Raw genomic sequence first — 9,545 nt, forward strand, 5'->3', positions numbered from 1 at the left:
TATGCGTGTTTCTTTTCTTTGTTTAATATCTCCATTGCCAGGAATTACGCTGTTGGGGTTATTATCGTCCCGGGTACTGGTAAAAATAGTTCCTTTTCAAAAATATTTACAATTTTTACTGCCGTTTGCTTTAAGTCAAACTGAAACTAAAGCAGTACATGTGTACTCTGTATGATGGACCTGCATGGCCGCACTGCATAACTTGATCTAAATTTGAGCCGTGTCACGACAAAACCAACATAGTGGGTTTGCGACCAGCATGGATCCAGACCAGCCTGCGCATCCACGCAGTCTGATCAGGATCCATGCTGTTTACTTACTAACTCTATTACAAGTAGAAAAACTGGTCTGGATCCATGCTTGTCGCAAACCCACTATGTTGGTTATGTCGTGACGCGGCTCATTTATGAATTATATCACAACCTCTGGTATATACATATGATACACGACTATTCTTCCAGGTGTTAAGGTGTTGGAGAAAAGGAATTCTTTTATACTTACATTTTCATGGTCAAATACCAACCTTAAAGGTTCACTTACAGAGGAAGACTTACGATGCTGATCCATACAATATCATTTCACACACAAATGGGTACCTTATAAGAATAGTAGAACCACTGACCTACAGCAAAATGAACTTGATAGCTCTTTCACATGGTCTTACATGCTTTCCAGTCATAGGAGGCAATTTCAAGTTCATTCAAAGTCAACACTAAGCCCTTAAACTTAAAACATGAGCCGTCCTCGAACCAACACACTACATTTTTCTCAGTGCTGGATTAAAAACGGCATATTTTCCAAAAATTGTTTGACCTTTTGACTACACAAAGGGGCATAGTAAGTAAAACTTATATCAAGATATGTCCACATACAATGTGTTTGTAGTTTTAGGTCAATGCACTTTTATTCACGTTTTGTAATTACAGGCCCCTGTGACATTGACCTTTGCTCAGATAATGGGTGTGGCAGGTAGCACTTATGAAGGTGCATGGATAGCTATTGCTGCAAAATAGGACATGACAATAGCGCAAAAGTTGAGCTTATAAATCATAGATTAGTAAAAACATAAGACTAAATAGATAAATAATATAATGGTATTTATTTGAATAAATTAACAATATAAAATATACAATATCATTGTCCATCTGGTCGAATAAACATCCATTGGTACCAACAAAACATTATACATATATATCACTACATAATATAATTGTAACCAGCCATTTGCTAAATTACATTGTCATCTAATTATATGGAATGTAACTGACATGATTTCAAGTCAAACAGAACTAAAATGCTCCAAAGTTTATACATGTAGGGCCATCCTTAAAAAAATGTTCGTTTGCAGTAACGCGACCGACTCACAAAATTTGCCCCTACTCAAAATTTTTTTCATGGTCTGGATAAAAAAATTTTTTTTTGACTCAGAAAATTATGCCTTGTGCTTTGTTTTCGTTCTTTTAAAGGTTAATGGAAGAAATAAAATGTAGGTCTTATTAAATTAGAATTCAGTTATCAATTTAATAATTGTTACCAGATTATCAAAGCATATATTGTCCAGCATTTTGAAATTCCATGTTTATTTGGGAGAACAGTAAAAAAAAAAAAAAAAAAAAAAAAAAATCGACCTACCTACCCACCTTGAAAATTCTGGGTCGGGTTACTGCAAACAAACATTTTTTTAAGGATGGCCTAGTTTACATGATTTCAAATCAAACAGAACTAAAATGCTCCAGTTTTTAAACTTAGTTTAAATGATTTCAAGCCAAACAGAACAAACATTCTTCAGCCTTTTTAATGTAGTTTACAAGATTTCAAGCAAAACAGAACTTAAATTATCTGGACATTTTAACTGTATTCTACATTATTTCAAGACAAACAAAACTTGAAATTCTTCAGACATTTTAACTGTAGTTGACATGATTTATAGTCAAACAGAACTAAAATTCTACAGACTTTTTAAAAGCAAACACATACAATATTATGTTGTAGATATTCTGGCAAACTAACATTAGCAAGGTACCTGCTACAAATAGGCACCTGTTCTTACTTCAGTGAGATATTTTAAACATGTTAAACAAAACATAACCTTATACTTTCAATAAGCTACCATAAAATATTACAAAAGTTATCATATAAGTTTGTATCAACAATAAGTAGATAGTTCACAGTCTGATTATATATAATTATTGTGACAATGGTGACATATTAATATACTCAAATACAAGTTTTAAATCAGCACACCTCCAGAACAATCGTTTATATAGGGCCATATAACCTGTTAAAAATCATTTATATAGGGCCATATAACCTGTTAAAAATCATTTATATAGGGCCATATAACCTGTTAAAAATCATTTATATAGGCCCATATAACCTGTTAAAAATCATTTATATAGGGCCATATAACCTGTTAAAAATCTTTATAACTCATAATATACACGGCTGCTGTCTATTTATGAAGAAATCTCACTTTTTTCACCAAAAAAGAAGTCTGCTATATTATAAAATCTGGAGGCATGCTGGTTTAAAGTTAATACAAGTCATTTAAATCAGCAAAATTAAGTCTGCAAAGCAAAATATAATTAGGCAGATGATCTAGGCCAACATGAAATCATTTGATATGTGAAATATAAAATCATATATTGGAAAATAGATTTTTTATTTTTACAAATTCCTACACTTCCTAAAAACAATAGAGACAACATATATGGAGACATCCTTGTCTAATGTTATTAAACAAAATCATTATTTGAAGATGACATTATACAACAGAATATTGCAAATATTCTTATTACATTAAATTTTAATTAATGAAGTACACTATAAACTAAAATGTAAGAGCAGCACCTCTCGGCAACATCCAAACTTTTTGTCTCCCACAGGTTGTTGCTCTGTACAGGTTGTACTATATATGTAGCTTTAACTAAAAACTAAATATTAGTCATTGAATGCACAGAGCAAAGAGATCTGACTTTCCTTTTTTATTATTTCTTTATTAAGAAATTTGAGAATATTATATTACCTCAAACCCTCGTTTTTGTTAGTTTATATGTTCTTATATGTAAAGTACAAACTATCTACAAAGAAGCAAAATCACTAAGCAAAAATAATACTAAAATAAAACTATTTACCCTATTTATAGTCTAACATAACTACATTTGAACTAAAATGTTTATTTCAAAACTTTTAGAAAGTTTCAACACAGAACAAAAACACAACGAAAAAAAAAAAAAGAAAGTTGAAAAAAAGTTGCTCATTTGATGTTAACACTTTCTTTTACTTGTGCATAAAGAAGAACTGACTTTACAAGATAAAAAGCTTTTTCACATGATGAAATAACTTTACAAAAATATAGAATTATCAGCAATAAGACCTGATGATTTTCTAAAATGAGTACAACAAGATATGTTTGTAAAACATGTATGCCCCCTATCAGCAGCCAATTAGTCATGTGATAAGGTTATTATGCATGACGTCTGACCCAGTGATCAAACAATTAATAAGGGTTATAAAGTATCTACTGGTCATGACCTTGACCTTTGACCCCTTGACCAAAAACTCAATAGGGGTCATCTGCTGGTCACGACCAATCATCATACAAAGTTTGAAGTTCCTAGGCCTAGGCGTTTTTAGTAAATTGATCAGAAACCGTTTTTACCCACAAGGTCAATGTGACCTTGACCTTTGACCCCTTGACCCCAAAATCAATAGGAGTCATCTGCTGGTCATGACCAATCACCATGCCAAGTTTGAAGTTCTTAGGCCTAAGGGTTCTCTTATTATTGATCGGAAACTGTTTTAACATACAAGGTCAATGTGACCTTGACCTTTGACCCCAAAATCAATAGGGGTCATCTGCTGGTCATGACCAATCACCATGCCAAGTTTGAAGTTTCTAGGCCGAAGCGTTCTTTAGTTATTGATCAGAAACCGTTTTTACTTACAAGGTCATTGTGACCTTGACCTTTGACCCCTTGATCCCAAAATCAATAGGAGTAATCTGCTGGTCATGACAAATCACCATACCAAGTTTGAAGTTCCTAGGCCTAAGCGTTCTTGAGTTATTGATCAGAAACCGTTTTTACTTAAAAGGTCAATGTGACCTTGACCTTTGACCCCTTCACCTAAAACTCAATAGGGGTCATCTGCTGGTCATGACCAATCATCACACAAAGTTTGAAGTTCCTAGGCCTAAGCGTTTTTAGTTTATTGATCGGAAACCGTTTTTACCTACAAGGTCAATGTGACCTTGACCTTTGACCCCTTGACCCCAAAATCAATAGGTCATCTGCTGGTCATGACCAATCACCATACCAAGTTTGAAGTTCCTAGGCATAAGGGTTCTTAAGTTATTGATCCGAAAGCATTTTTACCTACAAGGTCAATGTGACCTTGACCTTTGACCCCTAGATCCCAAAATCAATAGGGGTCATCTACTGATCATGACCAATCACCATCTCAAGTTTGAAGTCCCTAGGCCTAAGGGTTCTTTCATTATTGATCGGAAACCGTTTTTACCTACAAGGTCAATGTGACCTTGACCTTTGACCCCTTAACGCCAAAATCAATAGGGGTCATCTGATTGGTCATAACCAATCACCATACCAAGTTTGAAGTTCCTAGGCCTAAGGGTTCTTTTGTTATTGATCAGAAACCGTTTTTAATTAAAAGGTCAATGTGACCTTGACCTTTGACCCCTTGACCCCAAAATCTATACGGGTCATCTACTGATCATGACCAATCACCATACCAAGTTTGAAGTTCCTAGGCCTTAAGGTTCTTTAGTTATTGATCGGAAACCATTTTTACCTTCAAGGTCAATGTGACCTTGACCTTTGACCCATTGACCCCAAAATCAATAGGGGTCATCTACTGATCATGACCAATCACCATACCAAGTTTAATGTTCCTAAGCCTTAAGGTTCTTTAGGTATTGATCGGAAACCGTTTTTACCTACAAGGTCAATGTGACCTTGACCTTTGACCCCTTGACCCCAAAATCAATAGGGGTCATCTACTGATCATGACCAATCACCATACCAAGTTTGAAGTTCCTAGGCCTTAAGGTTCTTTAGTTATTGATCGGACACCGTTTTTGCTTTTAAGGTCAATGTGACCTTGACCTTTGACCCCTTGACCCGAAAATCAATAGGGGTCATCTACTGGTCATGACTAATCACCATACCAAGTTTGAAGTTCCTAGGCCTTAAGGTTCTTTAGTTATTGATCGAAAACTGTTTTTGCTTTCAAGGTCAATGTGACCTTGACCTTTGACCCCTTGACTCCAAAATCAATAGGGGTCATCTACTGGTCATGACCAATCACCATACCAAGTTTGAAGTTCCTAGGCCTTAAGGTTCTTTAGTTATTGATCGGAAACCGTTTTTGCTTTCAAGATCAATGTGACCTTGACCTTTGACCCTTGACTCCAAAATCAATAGGGGTCATCTACTGGTCATGACCAATCACCATACCAAGTTTGAAGTTCCTAGGCCTTAAGGTTCTTTAGTTATTGATCGGAAACCGTTTTTGCTTTCAAGGTCAATGTGACCTTGACCTTTGACCCCTTGACTCCAAAATCAATAGGGGTCATCTACTGATCATGACCAATCACCATACCAAGTTTGAAGTTCCTAGGCCTTAAGGTTCTTTAGTTATTGATCAGAAACCGTTTTTGCTTTCAAGGTCAATGTGACCTTGACTTTTGACCCCTTGACTCCAAAATCAATAGGGGTCATCTACTGGTCATGACCAATCACCATACCAAGTTTGAAGTTCCTAGGCCTTAAGGTTCTTTAGTTATTGATCGGAAACCGTTTTTGCTTTCAAGGTCAATGTGACCTTGACCTTTGACCCCTTGACCCCAACATCAATAGGGGTCATCTACTGGTCATGACCAATCACCATACCAAGTTTGAAGTTCCTAGGCCTTAAGGTTCTTTAGTTATTGATCGGAAACCGTTTTTGCTTTCAAGGTCAATGTGACCTTGACCTTTGACCCCTTGACCCCAAAATAAATAGGGGTCATCTACTGGTCATGACCAATCACCATACCAAGTTTGAAGTTCCTAGGCCTAAGGGTTCTTTAGTTATCACTCGGAAACCATTTGGTCTACGGACCGACGGACCGACAAGTGCAAAGCAATATACCCCCTTTTTTTCAAAATGGGGGCATAATTATAAGAATATATTTGCACAAAAAAATACATATGATACAAAAAACATATTCATTTGTACATCAGATTTTATACTATGTAAACTTATTTTATTCTCAACAGGGACATATTTTATAAAGACTTGATTGTCTTGAATCAAATTCTAGCTTGCTTAGTTTAATAGGGAGAACATCAGATAAGTAATCCAGATGGCTCAGTGCTGTGATCCTCAGATAACAGTAAGACCACATTTTTTAAGGGAATGTGTTTTGAAATGAGTGTATTTCAAAAATATTTTTACAAATCAATAAGTATTGTTTTCAGAGTTGATGCAACAAATATTTGTCAACCCAATACATCAACTGAAAAATAACAAATGAAACACAAGCATAAAAATTATAATGAGCCAAAAAGGAAGCTTTATCGGTTTGGAATGATTATTTTTCAAGATGCAAAAAAGTAATATAACCTACAAGCCAATATTAGCTTCAAATCCTTTATTAAGCACCTCGGATATATATAAATTTGCCCAAATATTATACATCTTATTATTTAAATGTACACTATTTATCATGATAAATGTACCAATGTACACAATATTACTTGATACAATTGTTCACAATTTATTTGATACAAATGTACACAATTAAGCTTAATACCAATGTACACAATTTAGCTTGAAACCAATGTACACTTTTTAACATGATACCAATGTACATAATTTAACTTGATATTAATGTACACAATTTATATTGATACATATGAACACAATTTAACTTGATGCAATGTTCACAATAAAATTTTATTCCAATGTACACAGTTTAACTCGATACCAATGTACACAATTTAGCTTGATACAATGTACACAAATCAACTTGATACAAATGTACAGGCCTCGACACTAACTTTTTTATCAGGTGGTAAGCTGGACCACTAGATTTGAAATTAAGGTGGTCCTTCCAGAAGTCAAGTGGTCAATTATTATTATTATATCAGTTTACTGTAAGTTTAGAAAAAAGTATGCTTAAAATTGATGACAAAGATGTATTTTTAACCTTTAAAGAAAACAGACATTTTAGATATATATTTTTAGTTAGTAGGAATTCTGTCGTGAAGTTATTTGTTTGTTTTTTTCATAGCTCATTCAAAAATACACAACAGGGCTCTTATTTGTGTTAACTTATATATTGAAGTGATTTCTGTCTCAACTCAAGTTAGGGAATAGTGAAACCATTTGTGTCTGGGTTTTTTTCTTACTGTTATTCAAATATACATTGCTGATACGTGGTACGTCTTATAATCATGATAATTACATGTATCTTTTATAGATTAACATTTTAATAAAAACTAATAAATTATCTTAAAACAAGGAAATATCTAAAGGATAAAAAATAAAAACAACTTTATATATAACTATAGTTTAGCTTATTTTTCTCACATATTTATTATGAATACAGAATTCTTACCCCCAATTGCTTGTTGGTTGATATTTATTTTTTACATTGAGTATTTTTAACCTTTTATTAAAAATTAAAAAAAAAGTAATCATCATTTGAATGCAATTTGTACCTAGCTTAATATCACAAATTCTTAACTCTTTTAACTTGCATAGACACAATTTTAGCGACTTAAAATGAAAGTTATTGATGATTTAAGACCTTCTTTAACTTATCAGATTAATCTATTAATGAACCATATACATGTTCATAGGACAAATGGTTTTAAACAAAATATATATAACATATTTTTGACCAAATCGCCATTCTCCCAAATGAACTTTGCACAAACCAGAAAATTCAAGTGGTACGACGGACCAGTGCATTTTAAAATTAGGTGGTCCTTGCCAAAATCAGGTGGTCTCGGACCAACGGACCACCGCTAATGTAGAGGCCTGAATGTACACATATTAACTTGTAACCAATGTACATAAATTAACTTAATACAAATTGAAATAAATGTACACACTAATGTACACAAACTAACTTGATACAAATGTACACAATTAAAATCCAACAAAATGCACAAATTAATATGAAAATACAATTGTACACAATTAACCAAGTTATGTCTCAAGACATAACTGTCCATGCACCTGTATGCATCTTTTCATAAGAAAGAAACAGAACAATATAGTATTAACTCAGTAACAAGTGTTTTGTTGATATAACAGAATGATAATTTGAGGACATTACCAGCACATGTACACAGAAAGCATCTAAAGAACACATCATGTTCAGACTAGCACTAAAACACAAACATTCATATTATATATAGGATATTGAATAAGTGTGGGTTCAATACTAAATTTTTTTAACAAGTTGAATAAAATCATATTATGCAAGTCTCTGGTATGCACGATGTTGCTTTATTCAACGGATTCAATAATTTTAGTATTGAATCTACACGAAATAATATTCTATTTATCACATACCTAAAATAAGAACTGTTTATAGTGAAAAAGAATCACTTTTACATTGATGCGCTTATAGTATAACGCTAACTTTTAGGGTGTCTTTAGGCAATGTTTGTATAACACAAATGACGTCACTTCAAAATATATGCACAGCCGTGCAATACCGTTTCTATAGAGTTGCAAAAGCAGCACAGGTATGTGATAAAAATAGATATCAGCAAGACATAGAAAAGCATGATCTGAACTGAAACATTCAAGCAAACATCACATTTCTAAACTAGCATTTTTGTCACCATTGAATATATATAAAGTTTAGTGTTTATGAAAGAAGCTTTAAGAAGTTTTAACAGCATTTTTCTACTATCACTATATTGAATTAAAAAAAATTATGTAAAAAAAAAAAGCATTTTGAAAAACCATTTTTCTACCATATATATATTTAATATAAATTTTGGGGTTAATAATGGAGACATTTTTGAACTGCGTTTTATTGCTAAAGATTTGATTTCATACAAGGTTTGTGAAAGGAATATGTAATGAATGCAATGCTATGAGCAATTATTTTCTAAAAATGAGCCTGTTATATTTAAACTTTAAACCCTCACTGACATTAAGATGCGTCATATGCACTGATTTTAGAATTGTTTCATGAAAATAAAGGAACTGTTTCATGTAAATTTTGAAATCAATTCATGAAAATTAATGAATTATTTAATGTAAATTTTAGAATTCTTTCATGTGAATTAAGGATCTCAGTTTCATGTAAAGTTTTGGAATTGTTTCATGTAAATTTTGGAAACGTTTCAAGTAAATTTTGGAATTGTTTCATGTAAATTTTGGAAATGTTTCATGTAAATAAACATAATTTTGATATCAATACATTAAAACTGAGAAGACAATATCATTGCAAATGTTCAGAGAATAAAATTACATTACTTGTTTAATTCAATACACAAATATTTCAAATGGGCTGA

This window comes from Ruditapes philippinarum, unplaced genomic scaffold (genome assembly GCF_026571515.1).
Source record: "Ruditapes philippinarum isolate M1 unplaced genomic scaffold, ASM2657151v2 ctg2581_1_1_1_1, whole genome shotgun sequence".
Classification (NCBI taxonomy): Eukaryota; Metazoa; Mollusca; class Bivalvia; order Venerida; family Veneridae; genus Ruditapes; species Ruditapes philippinarum.